This window comes from Acipenser ruthenus, chromosome 6, assembly GCF_902713425.1.
Source record: "Acipenser ruthenus chromosome 6, fAciRut3.2 maternal haplotype, whole genome shotgun sequence".
NCBI lineage: Eukaryota > Metazoa > Chordata > Actinopteri > Acipenseriformes > Acipenseridae > Acipenser > Acipenser ruthenus.
In genome coordinates, this window is record NC_081194.1 from 2,069,050 (window position 1) to 2,087,316 (window position 18,267).

The window sequence follows — 18,267 nt, forward strand, 5'->3', positions numbered from 1 at the left end:
TAACAGCGATTCTATAGGGAAAACTGCACATGGATAACGGACGGTCAGTGCAGAGATGATCGGTGCACATCTTCAAATAAAATCTCAGCTCAAAGTTATTGACACTCCTCCTTACCGTGCTGGTAAACAATTTTATTTTATTTTATTCATTTATTTATTTTTTAAATCAGTGTGCAGTGCTGTGCTGCACTGACCGACACACTCACAGGATAAGCCTAGCTTATTTCATCACTCTTCAGTGACCAACACTCAGGAGTCCAGGCAGAAACTTTCTTAGCTTACATTAAAAAAAAAAGGATGCACTAGTCTACCTTAAATCTACATCAAATTGGAATGGAAACTTTTCATGACTGTTTACTAGATGTTGCAGAGCACATTTCAGTGCATTGAAACGCATGATATAAAAATACATGTATGGTGATTATTAATAAAAAAAAAAAGAAATACAAAATCAATTTATACTGTCAAAAAAAAAAAAAATCCTAAACTTGTATCTGAATTCCATTTCAATTAAGAGGATATAACTACAGCATGGAAACCTGATACAATAACTAAAGAGTGACATCACGTTGAACTTCATTCTAGAGGATCATGTAAATGTATTTCTGTTTTTAAGGAAGATGATAGGGAGGTCACTTGAAACTGTCCCTTTTGGGCAAGTTCAAATTCAGTGCAGGAATGCCTGCTCATTAACTACCCATCAATCAATTCTGCACTCTTTTTAAAATCTTGCAATGCCCTGTTACTTCACTGCAGGCAGGAAGGTAATTTACTGGCACGCTTCCATTTAATAAAACTTACCCCTCCGTGTGCCTTTTTGGCTAAAGAAAACATTTAGGGCTTGTATTCATATATTAAATTATATATATATATATATATATATATATATATATATATATATATATATATATATATATATATATATATATATATACTGTGTATAGAGATAGATAGATAGAGATAGATAGATAGATAGATAGATAGATAGATAGATAGATAGATAGATAGATAGATAGATAGATAGATAGATAGACATTAATAAACAGGTCTGATCAAGTTCTATCCTTTAATCATTTTTAAATACACTGAAAAACATGATATATATAAAAAAATAACTCCACTAATCCCTGCCTGCTACTACCTCACTCTTCACTTCCTACAGTCGTGGAATCTCTGTTGCTACACAGCTCCCCCTACTGGCCAGTTTTCTTTTTAGTACCGGTATTACAATTCTTTACTTTGCAGTATTCCTACTAGAAGAAAAGATACACTTATAAGTAGGGCTTGTACACTGATGGCAAGTTCATACTTGATTTGTAGCAAAGAACAAATAAATCTTAAACCCAGTTTTTAAATGAATAGTTTTGTTGGGATTCAGAGACAGCTTAACAACTACTAATTAACATTTAAAGGGGAGGTAAAGATTTGGAAAATAAACGAAAAGTTCAAGCCCTACTTATAAGCCAGGGATAGTTAAATGAATTGCATGCGTGCTATTATTTTATAAGGTTTAGAGAAATCGTGAATGGAATACAGGGCTGTGACAGACATTGATCTGCAGCCACCTGTACAGCCAGCTAACAAATACCTATGTTAATTACCCATGCATTATACTCTAAAGCAATAGACCTGGTGAACACTACATGTGAGTGCTTTACATTACAAGATTAAGAAAGATATTAAGATTGAGAAGGCCCTCAGATACAAGGGTCTACAGTACTTTAATTATCTAAATTATAAAAAAATAAAAATAAACAACACAAACACCTTTACCACAGCAAATCTGCCCGGTAACTTTGATTTTACCATGGTTAAACTATGCATTTACCCTAATTGGCCATTATTATTATTATTATTAGTTTATTTAGCAGACGCCTTTATCCAAGGCGACTTACAGAGACTAGGGTGTGTGAACTATGCATCAGCTGCAGAGTCACTTACAATTACGTCTCACCCGAAAGACGGAGCACAAGGAGGTTAAGTGACTTGCTCAAGGTGGGATTTGAACCGGGGACCTCCTGGTTATAAGCCCTTTTCTTTAACCACTGGACCACACAGCCTCCTTGTTTTTAATATGCTTTACCACACTTTTTTTGGCTTAATATGGACTATTAAAGGACCATGGTATTTAGTTCCATCACCATATACATCATAAAAATAAACCTTGTAGATTTGTGATGGTAATGACACACACATTATATATATATATATATATATATATATATATATATATATATATATATATATATATATATATATATATATATATATATAGTCAGTAAGACCCTCTTAAGGGGGGGAAGGGGGGGGGGGAATCAATAGTATGTACTGTATATCAAACATGTCCTGTTATAGATTATTAGTAAACTGATATTTCTTTTAAAAAGGTACATAAAAGCACAATCAAATAAACATGAACAGCTACATAAACCTAGGTCTAAATGTTTTGCCACGTGACAGTTAAAAAAAGACCCTACAAAGCTCACCCTCTTAATTTTAACCTAGCAGGGAAACTACAGATGGTATTTAAATCGCACACGGATAATCCTAAACCTTAAGCAAACCATGAAAAGGAAAGAAATGTCAAAGGAAAATGGCTTGGTGCTCTTCTTGGGAATACTTCCATGCCAGCAGTAATTCCTTTTGTAATCAAACTTAATGGCCTGTACGAAAATGAAGCTTTTTACTTGATGATCAGTTTATTTATCCCGATCCCCCTTTTAAAACAGTTGGGAACAATCAAATATATATTTCCAGTCTTATCTATAATTAAATCAGGAACCTATTTACTAGTACTTGACACTTCACTTTTGCCACAAAAATGCACATAGCAAGCGTTAGCGAAACCGACAGCTGAAGCATGACGTGCTGATTCAGAATGGCAGGAGAAAGACAAAAGACTGAAAAACAATTACGGCAAATCACAACCAAATGAAAAAAGATCTCAGAACAAATCTTACCCAGGCTAAGTTTGGAAACATATCAGAGGCAGCAGTGTAAAAATGTGCCGTTTCCTTCAGCAAAGAGTAGCGCGATTCAATTCAGGTGCAGGGCCCTGTTTAAGTTGGATGGGCCCCAGCAGCAGAACAAAGTCAGTCTGTCTCCATTCCATGACCAACCTCTACAAGTTAACAGCTTTTTATGAAAAGCTGCCATTTCGAGATGTCAATCAGGGCTGGACTGTTATATAAAAATAAATAAATAAATACATTTAAAAAAAAAAAAAAAAAAAAAACCCTCCTACAGAAATAACCAGCTGCAGGTTTGAAAAACACATTTCAGTGACAGTGGAAACACAAAAGATGTTGGGGATGGGATCTCTTTACACTCTCTGTAACTTTGAAGCCCAAAATAAAAATTGCAATTAATGTGTTGAAAGAACCATTTGCCGTGGTGTTGAATGATAGAAGAAGATATGATGGCAGCACGGCCACTTCTTCAGGAGTGAACTGCACGGCTACAAATGCACATATATAATTATGCAGCATAAAAGGTAAACATTAGAACATTAAAAGGGAAAGTACAGAAATCAAGATTGTCTGCCCTTTAACAACACTCCTCGTCCTGTTTGTACATTTAATGGTTTATATTTGCCGAGACTCAATTGTTAAATCTATCTGCAAACATTATTATATTATAACATTATAAAAACAAATGCTATCTGTAATTTGTCATTGTCAAATACGCTACACTTGTTTCACTGTAATCAGAACCGTATGTCTTTATCTCCAAAAAAGCTTGCAGCTTTGTGTATAAAAAAAATTGACAGGAAAAAATAGACAATGGAAGCTCCAGGGAGCTAAGGGTTCACGCATATAAAAATAACCATTAAAAATATGTAGTCTTATGAGGGACTGTTTTTGTCAGTCAAAAACACAGCTTTTTTTAATGTTTCATGGATTCGAACACCGAAGGTGGCTGTCATTATGAAGATAAATATTGATGGGAATGTATTGCCAACCATGCAGTGAATTCAAGGTTGACTGCGTTTGCGGTCACGGAGTTTGATACCTGCTCTTTCCTGTTTATTTTAATACGTTTGCACTGTACGGTACTTGAGGGTTTGTTAAAAAGCTTTGAAACCTGGAAGCTGTTAATTCTATCAGTCACCTGCTGGAATGCTTGTTTAGCGGGTCGACTGAAGTGAAGAATGACTGCTACAAACTAAAAACTTGTATGAACACATACACTCAGGCAAGAGATTTAATTTTAGTGTGCTGCATTTTTTAGTTTGTTTTCATCCATAAGGTGGCACTATGCTATTTGTAAACATCCCAGTAAAACAGGTACTGCACGTCATCTACTGTGACAGCAATAAATACAAAATACTGCATCTTAAAACAGGAGCACTACTGTATTACCACAGTATTTTACATGCACAACATATATGTTTCGCATACAGAAGGAACAACAGGCTTCTCTGTGTATCTGGTGCTTCCACAAACCTAAGAGTGTCCTTACCAAGTTTCATCACAACTGGATAAGAGGTTGTCTAGATGCAGTATATATAAAGACTTGATATTGATGTGTGTGTGGGTATGTACATAGATAGACAGGCACGGGTTCCTCCTTATATCCCCCGTTTTTGATACTCTTCACAACTTGTATAGAAAGAGAGGAACTGGGACACAAGTTATTATCATTATTTATTTCTTAGCCGACGCCCTTATCCAGGGCGACGTACAATTGTTACAAGATATCACATTATTTTTACATACAATTACCCATTTATAAAGTTGGTTTTTACTGGAGCAATCTAGGTAAAGTACCTTGCTCAAGGGTACAGCAGCAGTGTCCCCCACTTGGGATTGAACCCACAACCCTCCGGTCAAGAGTCCAGAGCCCTAACCACTACTCCTCCCTGCCTGCCTTTGTTTTAATGAAGGAAACTAAAATGATGTTGCATATGTGCACTGGCAAACTAGTATGCATTGCTGCAGAATATTAATGTTTACAGTGTTTACAGTGGCAGACTGGCAACTGCCACATCGCGATGTCATTGTGTACATGTGATGCATGAAGGGGAAAGCACTCCACAGGACAGCGGAAAGGAATGACAGCCAATGCAATGCAGCTCCATGCCAGGTATAATGTTTTTGTTGATGTTACTGTATTACTGTATGTGAGTAAAGTCTGTGTCTCCCTGTCACAAAGACGGCCAGAGTGGGTGGCGTCAGACCAGAAAAGGAATACACAGAGACGGTGGTTGTGATGATGAGCCGAGTGCAATGGCTGCACTCAGCGTTTAATAACAAATAAAAGGGTTGTAAACAGCACAAAACACTGGACACGGCACTACAGCCAAAATAAACAGACAGACAAAACGGACTAAACACTTAACAAACGGTGCACGGAGACAAACAAACACGGTGAGTACAAACACTTCTAGATATTATTTTTACTTTACTACTTTACGTTCTCCTTCTCTCTCACCCGTTCTCCACTCTCGAACACCCAACCACGACTGAGTGCTACGTGTCTCTATATATACTGTTGTGCTGGGATTCAATTACTAATTAATTATTCACTTGAATCCCAGCACGTGAATTAATTCTGTGCAACCCCGTGCTCACATATTACATTTAACCAGCACGTGAAGTGATTTGTGCTCTCCTCGTGCCTAAATACAAATCTACACTTTTTAAATACACTTGAAACACAGACCCGTTTATATCCCGTGTACCAATGACTATACACCAACATTTACACACGCAACATACAACACATAACACACAAATGCACACAGGGGCGGGGCGCATTGCCACATATACCCCCCCTTGTGCGCAGCACACATGGCCTCAACGGCCACCTCCCCCCTTAAAAATCCAGCAGTCCAGGACAAAGTCTCGGGCTGGGAAGGGAGGCTTCAGTGGGCCCATGGCTGGCAATGCTGTCAGCACCCCTGCCGGTAGTGGCACGGCTGACAGCCTTCTGGTCAATGCTTGCAGCGAAATTGCTGCGGGGGATGCTGGTCTCCTGACCTCTCCCCCTGTCTTTGTAGCCGGTAGCTCCCTTTGGTGGGGCTCCGACCACAGTACTGCCGGCAGCGAAACTGCTGCAGTGGGAGCAGGTCTCCAGACCTCCCCCACGATCTCCGGCAGCGAAACTGCTGCAGTGGGAGCAGGTCTCCTGACCTCCCCCACGATTTCCGGCAGCGAAACTGCTGCTGGGGTTGGTGGTCTCCAGACCTCCTCCCCCTTCTTCGTGGCCGGCAGCTCCCCTTTCTGGGGCTCCGGCCACCGTACTCCCTGCGGAGGTACGGGCAGCAGAGGCAGCTCCGGCTCCTCTGCTCCGGGCGGTGGCGGAGGCAGAGGCAGCTCCAGCTCCTCTGCTCCTGGCGGTGGTGGAACCAGCAGGTATTCACCCTCTGCTGGTGGAGGTGGGAGGGGCAAGCAGTCCTCCCACTGCGGTGGAGGTGGAACCAGCAGGCATTCACCCTCTGCTGGTGGAGGTGGGACCAGCAGGTATTCACCCTCTGCTGGCAGCTTGGGTCCTAGGGCTGTGGAAGCCCCGACTTCCCTCTCTTCGGGCTGTGGACGCACCGACTCCTCCCTTTTGGGCTGTGGACGCCCTGACTCCTCCCTGTTGGGCTGTGGACGCCCCGACTCCTCCCTGTTGGGCTGTGGACGCCCCGACTCCTCCCTGTTGGGCTGTGGACGCACCGACTCCTCCCTGTTGGGCTGTGGACGCACCGACTCCTCCCTGTTGGGCTGTGGACGCACCGACTCCTCCCTTTTGGGCTGTGGACGTTCGGGCTCCCCCCACTCAGACGTAGGACGTTCGGGCTCCTCCCACTCAGGCGTAGGACGTTCGGGCTCCTCCCACTCAGGCGTAGGACGTTCGGGCTCCTCCCACTCAGGCGTAGGACGTTCAGGCTCCTCCCGCTTGGGCTGTGGAGGCAAAACCAGCAGGCATTCTTCCTCTGCTGGTGGAGACGGGGACAGCAGGCATTCTTCCTCTGCTGGTGGACCTGCTACCTGGGCTGCTGTTCCACTTATAACTGCCTCCAGGTAGCTGAGGACCAACCCCACACCTTCCTCCCAGGTGCTTACGGTCTGTTCCCTCGCATATGCCTCCCATCGCTCTCTGTCCATAAACTCCTGGAACTGGACGACTACTGGGATAGACTGGGCCTCCAGCCCAGCATTTTCCAGCATCCAGTCCCGCATTTTGATGGCGTCTTCTGCCATTTTTTTTTTTTTTAAATCCAAACTGCGGTTCCTGCTCTGGCCTGAGTCCTGGAGGCGCTGTCGATCCCACGCAGGACACCACGTGTCACAAAGACGGCCAGAGTGGGTGGCGTCAGACCAGAAAAGGAATACACAGAGACGGTGGTTGTGATGATGAGCCGAGTGCAATGGCTGCACTCAGCGTTTAATAACAAATAAAAGGGTTGTAAACAGCACAAAACACTGGACACGGCACTATAGCCAAAATAAACAGACAGACAAAACGGACTAAACACTTAACAAACGGTGCACGGAGACAAACAAACACGGTGAGTACAAACACTTCTAGATATTATTTTTACTTTACTACTTTACGTTCTCCTTCTCTCTCACCCGTTCTCCACTCTCGAACACCCAACCACGACTGAGTGCTACGTGTCTCTATATATACTGTTGTGCTGGGATTCAATTACTAATTAATTATTCACTTGAATCCCAGCACGTGAATTAATTCTGTGCAACCCCGTGCTCACATATTACATTTAACCAGCACGTGAAGTGATTTGTGCTCTCCTCGTGCCTAAATACAAATCTACACTTTTTAAATACACGTGAAACACAGACCCGTTTATATCCCGTGTACCAATACACCAACATTTACACACGCAACATACAACACATAACACACAAATGCACACAGGGGCGGGGCGCATTGCCACACTCCCCCGTCGCAGACATACACAGGTGTCAATCAGATACAAATGTTGGTCACTATGGTCTACGCTCACAGCGTGTACAACAGTGTTTCATGTCAAATTTCTATGCAAAGTTGCACTTTCAGTCCCAAGCTGAGAGGGCTTATTATTGTATGTTATCTCCCAATGTGCCTGGGCCAAGATGTCATGTTTTTTTGTTCTACTGGGTATTAGTCTTACCATTTTAAGCATATTTCTTGCTGTATTGTCTAAACGATGCAGTCTTTGGATATGCCAGTTATTAGATATTTACAACAATCTTTCCTTGCAAAAGAAAAGCAGACATCGGTAAAGTTAAAACTAGAAACTTATTTTTTTATGTGTCAACTGGACTGCCTGGTTTTAAATAATAGAAAATAAAATAAGAAAAACATAATGCATACATCAATACAAATATTTAAGCAGGTAAAAATACACACAAGGCCCCAGGGTATTGGGTGTTGCACTGTCTGCCAGGCATACAGAAACTTGGCTGCTTACATCCCATGCAACGACGGGTAGCTCCACCAGCAGTGCCCCCTTCCAACAGACACACGCGTACACCATTATTCTGGGAGGCTCAATCACATCCAGCTTGTCCTTAAGCATTATTTAAAAGGCTGACCTGATCCACAGGTGAGTGGGATATCTGTTAACTAGGCGATACCTTTCGAAAATACGAAGGCAATATATGAGGTTTACAAGTAATAAACATTGGGAGTCCTTAAAGAGCTTGGGTAATAGCCTGGTATATCATATCTTTCACTGCACTGGGAAAATAATATTCCCCTGAGTATCCCTAATTTTGCTTGCAGCTGGATGAATTGGACCCGGAATCCATTTTATTTTCCTAACCACTGCTTAACTAAGATCTCAAGTATCCATTATTTTGCCGCGCAACCCCGATCTTCTCCAGAGGCTTTTACTTATTATCAAAGTCTGCTGGGCGGTATTACTCTGCAATATGATAGGATTAGGCTCTGTACCTTCAATGTTGCTGAATGGAAATCAGATGGAGGGGGATAAGAACAGAGAAACCAGTCAAAGAGCAATTTCATTAATATACAAATCGGTAAGTTATCAACCCTCGAATGGCCGTCCCTCTTCACATCCTCTCTGTCTACCCCAAATGTCCTGTTAGGTGATTTCAATATCCATCTCTCCAACCTCACCCACTCTGTTGGATTTCCTTCCTCTCCTTTACTCCTTCAGACTGGAAAATTGCAAACGTAATACCGATCCACAAAAAGGGTGACAAAACTGAACCAGGTAACTACATACCAATAAGCCTGACTTCTATTATATGTAAACTTATGGAAACTATAATAAGATCTAAAATGGAAAACTACCTATATTGTAACAATATCCTGGGAGACAGTCAGCATGGTTTTAGTAAAGGGAGATCATGTCTAACTAACCTGCTTGACTTTTTTGTGGATGCAACATTTCCAGAAAGCTTTTGACAAAGTCCTGCATAAAAGATTAATTCTCAAACTGAACGCAGTAGGAATTCAAGGAAATGCATGCACATGGATTAGGGAGTGGTTAACATGTAGAAAACAGAAAGTACTGATTAGAGGAGAAACCTCAAAATGGAGCGAGGTAACCAGTGGTGTACCACAGGGATCAGTATTAGGTCCTCTGCTATTCCTAATCTAAATTAATGATTTAGATTCTGGTATAGTAAGCAAACTTGTTAAATTTGCAGACAACACAAAAATAGGAGGAGTGGCAAACACTGTTGAAGCAGCAAAGGTCATTCAAAATGATCTAGACAGCATTCAGAACTGGGCAGACACATGGCAAATGACATTTAATAGAGAAAAGTGTAAAGTATTGCATGCAGGCAATAAAAATGTGCATTATAAATATCATATGGGAGATACTGAAATTGAAGAAGGGAACTATGAAAAAGGAGTTTATGTTGACTCAGAAATGTCAACATCTAGACAATGTGGGGAAGCTATAAAAAGGCCAACGAGATGCTCGGATATATTGTGAGAAGTGTTGAATTTAAATCAAGGGAAGTAATGTTAAAACTTTACAATGCATTAGTAAGACCTCACCTAGAATATTGTGTTCAGTTCTGGTCACCTCATTACAAAAAGGATATTGTTGCTCTAGAAAGAGTGCAAAGAGGAGCAACCAGAATTATCCCAGGTTTAAAAGGCATGTCGTATGCAGACAGGCTAAAAGAATTCAATCTATTCAGTCTTGAACAAAGAAGACTACGCTGCGATCTGATTCAAACATTCAAAATCCTAAAAGGTATAGACAATGTCGACCCAGGGGACTTTTTTGACCTGAAAAAAGAAACAAGGACCAGGGGTCACAAATGGAGATTAGATAAAGGGGCATTCAGAACAGAAAATAGGAGGCACTTTTTTACACAGAGAATTGTGAGGGTCTGGAACCAACTCCCCAGTAATGTTGTTGAAGCTGACACCCTGGGATTCTTCAAGAAGCTGCTTGATGAGATTCTGGGATCAATAAGCTACTAACAACCAAACGAGCAAGATGGGCTGAATGGCCTCCTCTCGTTTGTAAACTTTATGTTCTTATTTTCTTCAACTTCTCTCTCTCCATCCCCTCCTACCCACAAAGCTGGCCGTCAAATGGACCTCACTTTCTCCAGGGCCTGCTGCCCCTCCACCCCTCTGGACCTCTCTGATCACTATTTCATCTCTTTTTCTGTCTCCCCCTTCTCCACCTACCCCCACTGTCACCTCCTGCCATAACCTCCACTCTCTCTCCCCCTCTGTCCTTGCCTCCACCGCTCTCTCACATCCCTCCTATCAACTCCTTCTACCAACTCTGTAGACTCTGCTACCTCCACCCTCTTCTCCTCCCTTGACTCCCTCTGTCCCCTCACCTCCCCAACCCTGGCTCTCCTCTGTGCTCCACTCAGCAAGAACCAAACTGTGCTCTGCTGAAAAGAAATGGAAGAGAACCAAACTCCCTACTGCCCTAGACCTCTACCGCTCTCTCCTCGCCTCCTTCTCCTCTAATCTTTCCTCTGCTAAACGCTCCTATTTCCAATCTATTATCCAATCCTCTACTAACAACCATCAGAAACTATTCTCTACCTTCTCCTCCCTCCTCTATCTCCTCTGACGACTTTGACTCTTTAAAACCTCTGCCCCTCCACCAGCTCCAACCCAAACACCCTCTGTCTCCCCTACTAACTCACCCTCCTTCTCTCCCCTCTCAGACTCTGACCTCTCCTCCCTCCTCCAGGGCCACAAACCCACCATGTGCACCCTGGACCCCCTCCCCACTCACCTCTTTCAAGCTGCTGCTCCTGCTCTACTACTCCCCTTCAACTCATCCCTTCTCAACACCTCTTTCCTCTCTGGCCTCTTTCCCTCTGCCTTCAAATAAGCCTCTATGACCCTATATGACCTCCTCAAAAAACCTACCCTCAACTCCACCTCCCTCCAGAACTACCATCCTGTCTCCCTCTTACCCTTCCTCTCTAAAACCCTTGAGCAGGTAGTACACCGCCAGCTCTCTTCTTTCCTGTCTAACCACTCTCTGCTCGACCCTCTCCAATCTGGTTTCCGCTCTGCTCACTTCACTGAAACTGCTCTCCTGTCTGTCACTAACTCTCTAAACTCTGCCCGTGCTGCCTCTCGCTCCTCTGTCCTAATTCTCCTCGATCTTTTTGCTGCCTTTGACACTGTCGATCACTCTATTCTCCCATCCTCTCTCGCTGACCTGGGAATCTGTGGCACTGCTCTGGCCTGGTTCTCCTCCTACCGCACCTACCAAGCAACCTTGCGCGGCTCAAACTCCACGCATCACCCTCTCTCAACAGGAGTCCCCCAAGGATCAGTCTTTCTATGCTGATGATGCTCAGATCTTCCTCTCCTCCTCCTCCTCCTCCTCTCCCCACCCCACCTATTAGGACTACAATTAGTCATTGTATTTTGCATCTTGCTCTTAATTGTACTGTAATTCTTGATATGTATTTTTTGTATACAACTGTAAGTCGACCTGGGTAAGGGTGTCTGCTAAGAAATAAATAATAATAATAATAATAATAATAATAATAATAATAAATAAACTACACGATCATGAGCTTCTTTCCACTGTGTTTTTATAAGATTTGAAAGACGTTATTAAGTGAGCTGCAGGATGATATTTAGAACCGTCATCTCTTAGATGGTGGTTCGTGTTTCAAAGCTTACAAATAAGTGCAATGGATTAGATAATCCAATGTTGATTTACTTTGTTGTTCACACAAGTTTAGGTTAAACTTCGAATCAAAACATTTTTGTGAGGATATTTAAAATGTCAAAAGATATCATCAAAACAGTTTACTGTATACAATATGCAATTGTGTACGTAGTTATTAAGGTAATTTAAGCACTCTCATCTCGGTACTGATAATCTTGGGGGGAGTTGTATAGTACCAGGGCACATTCTCTTTTATGTTTCATTTTCAAGGCAAGGTCTAACAGCTAAAAGGGGCATTACGAACCTTTGTTCTTTTGGAAATTCTGCGTGTGTGTCACGCAGCATAATCTATTTATTTTAGCTGGCACCGATAATACACTGGATGATCTCATTTATGAGCTTCTGAAAAAAACACGCAGACGTGCTACTGAACCCGTGGAGACAGATAAACACAAATCATTACATACAGTATGGTCGTATTTGTCACTAGGATCACGTAGCCCCCAGCACATTATTTGAGTAGAAACAGGGGTCTTGTCCAAACGGTGCCTTTCCAGAATCACCTGAGAGAACCCTTTGATCAATGCAACTATGGGCACCCACAATCATTGCCCCTTGTGAAATCAGTGAGATCCTTCTGATTTCCCAGGATTGTTGCTGAATAGTTGCACACACAACTTCTATAGATCTAGTAAATCAAATGACTGCAGATTTTCTAATTTGTACTTACTTTCCATTATTCTTTGCCTGGCCAGTATGTGTGTGTTTTAACGTGTATATCACCACACCAATGATGTAAACGCTGTTCTTAGTAGTGCTTGCCTGATATAACTGAAAGTCTTAAGAAGAACATAAGAAAGTTTACAAACAAGAGGAGGCCATTTGGCCCATCTTGCTCATTTGGTTGTTAGTAGCTTATTGATCCCAGAATCTCATCAAGCAGCTTTTTGAAGGATCCCAGGGTGTCAGCTTCAACAACATAAGAAAAACCACAGCTGTGTATTTAGAAAGAAGCCACTTCACTGTAGGACCTTGCCTGTGGTGTACTGTACAAAAAACAATTATCTGAACGATTACTAAGTGGGACACTTTAGTTTAACTTCAGCTGATAACCAGTTGATGATCATTATTGACTGGCAGCAATGTATGAAAACCAACTAACAAATATATATATTTTTGTACATTTAACTGGCTCTGTTAGAAGGCAGAGATATTTTTTGTGGCAGAATTTCTTGCAGACCTTAAAGAAACATCAATAATTAAAAGTAAATAGAGGATTGCTCAGATTGTCTTTTCATTTAAAAATATAATATGTATACAACAGAATTCATAGTAAAAACTTTGACCCAGATATTTCAGAAACAAGAAGACCTGTTATCACCTGAAAGTAAAAAACAAATAAAATAAAACAGAATATATTTCCACCCCAGATTAGATTACCTTTGTATTAGAAGGTTTGGAATTTGAAAGGAGTAAACAGCTGTTCCTAGATACTTGTATACTATATTTTAATTAATGTCCAAAGCCATTATTTAGTACATTCATCTGCATTCCCTGTTTATGGGGAAGAAATATGTAGCCATTTGAAGTCCACAATAAGAATACTGTGTTTTTAATAACTGTGGATTTTACTAGCACATTATTCTTTCCATTAGGATTAAATCCTCACCCAACAGCAATTTGTGAAAGAATTCTAGCAGGGCCCAGAGCCCAGAACTCTGACCTCTCATGAGAAGCTTGGCAGAAGCTAGACTTCTAGGTCTAAGCAAAACATCTGGTTTGAGTTAGACTTCCTAAAAAAATGGCCCCTGTACTGGGGGGGGATGGGTTTCGCTTTGTCTATACAAGAGGACAGGCTTTAGCTCAGCCGCACACTGAACTGCTTCTCCAGAATGCACGTCAATCACTACTCACACTCCTTGGTGGCCCCTTAGAGCCGAACGCCTAACATCAAAAGTATTGTCTCTGCTTGCTAGGCCCTTGACACAACGTACCTTCAAACAGCAACTTCACTGTACTGTAAGTTTGCCCGGTACTGTTTCAAACATATATATTAAATATTATTATTATTTATTTATTTCTTAGCAGATGCCCTTAACCAGAGCGACTTACAATTGTTACAAGATATCACATTATACCAATATCACATTATTATTTTACATACAATTACCCATTTATACAGTTGGGTTTTTACTGGAGCAATCTAGGTCAAGTACCTTGCTCAAGGGTACAGCAGCAGTGTCCCCCACCTGGGATTGAACCCACGACCCTCCGGTCAAGAGTCTAGAGCCCTAACCACTACTCCACACTGCTGCCCACACACACACACACACACACACACACACGAGACAGCTTTACTCAAATACCAAAGAAGATGTCTCTTCTTTTGTGTTTCGTTCTTTGCTTGTTTGATGTTTTCCATTTTGCAATCCGAGCGACATAATTTGCTTAAACACCGAAATAACCTTGTTCTTCCATAATTTGTCAGTGCTCGTATCACGAAATGTTTATTTTTGCAGGTCACTGACCGAATCCTAACTATGAGTGTAACACATATATACAGCTGTAGTCAAAAGTTTACATACCCCAATGGAAATTTATAATTTCTAGAAATATATCAAACAAAGAATTTTAGGAAAAATCTTTTGTAGCGAAAGTTTTGCTTTTGTGAATGAGGAAAAAAGTCACAAGAAATAAATGTCATACAACGATTTATTTCTGCAATTTTTTTGCAAAACTCCAAAAATGCCAATTCAAAAGTATTTATACCCTTTGATGCTATAATAGTATTGTGTACAAGGTGTTAGAAGTTTCAATATGATAATGCAGAACCTAATTCTAGAAAAGTCCAGAAAATGCTGGATTGTAGGTGAACATTCTTAGAGAGTATAAAAGGGTTAGACATAGGATAATTGCTGTCATTACCATGAAGTCAATATGGGATAAAGCTGGAGAAGGATACAAGAAGATTTACAAGCATTTGAGTATCCCAATTTCAATATTGTTTCTATTATCAAGAAGTACATGACTCATGGTACTGTCACAATGCTCCCTCAGTCTGGAAGAAAGAATGTTCTTTCACCAAGAACAAGTAGAAGAATTGTGAGGAAGGTTAATAAGAATCCGAGATTGACTGCCAAAGATATTCAAAGTGAACTGGCTGCAAGTGGGAATGGGGTTTCCATTTCAACCATAGGTCAAGTATTGCATGGTGAAGGACTCAATGGTGGCAGGCCAAGGAAAAAGCCACAAGGACAATTGCTTAAAGTTTGCAAAACGGCATTTGAATGATGGATAGGACTTCTGGTCAAAGGTTTTGTGGAGTGATGAAACAAAAATCGATCTATATGGTCACGTTGATAGTCGTTACGTTGGGAGAAAGTCTGGTGAGGTGTACAAAGAAAAGAACACCATAACTACTGTCAAGCATGGAGGTGGTAATATCCTTCCATGGGGCTGTTTCCTCTAATGGCACAGGAAATTTTATTCCAATACATGGTAAAATGGATTCCATAGCATACCAAAAGGTATTGGCCAATCATCTGAAACCTTCCGCTAAAGTGCAACTGGACGATCCAACATGACAACGGTCCAAAGCACACATCAAAATTTACTTCATAATGGTTAAAGCAGAATAAAATCAAGGTCCTGGAATGCCTATATGGAATATATATATATATATATATATATATATATATATATATATATATATATATATATATCTATATCTATATCTATATCTCTATATATATATATATATATATATATATATATATATATATATATATATATATATAAATCTTATAACAACAATAATGCCCTCAGTAGTGTGACAACTGCATTAAATGTGCTGGCATCTACATCACAGCTGAGAACTCTCAGTGGGAAGAATGACCTTAGTGTTCGCCTGGATTTTGTATTTTTGTGCAGAAAAGAAAAAAAAATCTGACTAACTGAAAACTGTCTGCTACACTGAACCCAAAAGGGTTGCCTTATAAAAGTTTACCACAGTAATTTAGCAGTTTTCTCCTCCTGCTTCACAATGCTTATCTAGGCTTGCCATGGTTTCACTAGGCATTATTACACTTTGCTATGCTTTTACTATGGACAAAATTATAGAAAACTGGAAATCTTGGAAAGGTTCAAAACTATGAAGAAAGTCACCAAAAAAAAATTACCAGAATAGTCTAAACAGCACCAACCAAGATACATATTGCTTATTTTGGTTGTTTTTTATTAGTTTTTTTTTGGTTGTTGTTGTTTGTTTGTTATTTTAGCAATTTTAACAAGAGCTAGTTAAATCACACAGGGGTAAATTTCACAAAGCATTTTCCTACAAATGGTTCATTAGCACCACGCTGATGAAAGGAGAAAAACACACAGAATGCTGTCCATACATCATTTAAAATTGTTTCAGAACAAACAAATGCATCTGCAGAACAAAACTAAAAAGCTGGGAGTGCTTTTTTTATTATTATTATTATTTTTTTAAATCCCAAATCACTATAGTGATAATAGGGTAACTCGTTGAGTAAATTTAAATTTATTTTGACAAAGTTGAAGCCAGCATTCTCCACAAAAATATTAAACTACACCTAACCCAACATATGCTGCTACTGGGAACGGTAACTGAATTAATATCACGAGGGAAATGAATTACTTATGACTTGCAGTTAAAAAAGCAAACGATGTAACACTGGATTAGGGCCCATTTCATTTCTGTTTGGAGTAGCAATTTTTTTAATTTCATATAATTCATGGTATGTAATGCAAAGTAGAATCAATAGTAAACACTAGAGCTTTGGTAACCTGCTAACCCATGCCTGAAAAGGGCTGTATTTTCTTTTCAGTGACTTAATAATAAGTACTTGTAATAATGATATATTTCATTTTGTTTGCTATTGCAGCCTCAGAGGCAGTGTGCCACACGTATGTATTTGTAGAGACATTACAGTATTTTCCTACCTGCTCCTTTGGAACACAAGGAGGTGGATTGACCACCTTTTTTGAGCCTACTCTGGATACATGTTTTTTAAACGTATGTATTTATTTTTTAATTAAATGCACCTCCTATAACACTGTCATTAGGTTGTAGGGATTTGACATGAGCAAGGAGTGTACATTGCGATAACAATCTCAAAGTAAATATACGTATCGGTCAAAGCACAAATAGAAGCAACAGCCGTATTTCTTTTTCTTTTAAACTTTTCTTAGAACGTGCTTAGTGGCTGTTGAAAGACAGGATTTTTAAACAGGATTACCAAGAAAAAGAAAAAAAAGAAAACCATCCTGACGTTCAAAAACACTCCCATCATAAAATTACGACAAAAAAAAAACGTATCAGGAACGAAGTCAAGTAGAGTAATGTTAGTGAATAAAACACACATCATCTAGAAACAGTTTCTTCTTGATTTCTCCATTAACAAACCTGTTTATCCCATATATAATGCAGTGTAGGGATGGAAATAAGACTCCCATTGCACTGGGCTCCCGAGTGAAGCATCCAGTAAAAGCACTTGCGTAGAGTGCCGGATGCGCTCTATAGTCTGGACGTCGCGAGTTTGAGTCCAGGCTATTCCTTTGCCGACCAAGGACGGGAGCTCCCAGAGGGCGGCGCTCAATTGGCCGAGCACCACCCGGGGGGAGGGAGGGTTAGGTCGGCAGGGGTGTCCTCTGCTCACCGTGCACCAGCGACCCCTGTAGTCTGGCGGGGCGCCTGCGGGCTTGCCTGTAATGCTGCCCGAGAGTTGCGTTGTCCTCCGACGCTGTAGCTCTTGGGTGGCAGCATGGTGAGTCCGCAGTGTGAAAAAAAGCGGTCGGCTGACGGCACACGCTTCAGAGGACAGTGTGTGTTCGTCTTCGCCCTCCCCAAGTCAGTGCAGGGGTGGTAGCAGTGAGCTGAGCATAATAAAATAATTGGCCATTCCAAATTGGGAGAAAATAATAAAACATAATTGGCAACGACTAAATTTATTTAAAAAAAAATATATATTATAATTATTTGTTTATTTAGCAGACGCCTTTATCCAAGAAGGATCCAAGACTAGGGTGTGTGAACTATGCATCAGCTGCAGAGTCACTTACAACTACGTCTCACCTGAAAGACTGAGCACAAGGTGGTTAAGTGACTTGCTCAGGGTCACACAATGAGTCAGTGGCTGAGGTGGGATTTGAACCAGAGACCT

General features: G+C 40.8%; 1 protein-coding gene across 4 annotated transcripts in view; it reads right to left on the bottom strand.

The window, feature by feature from the left end:
• Positions 1 to 18,267, bottom strand: part of LOC117411508 (S1 RNA-binding domain-containing protein 1) — a 123,461-nt gene that overhangs the window by 39,997 nt on the left and 65,197 nt on the right. The gene's annotated exons all lie outside the window — the stretch shown is intronic.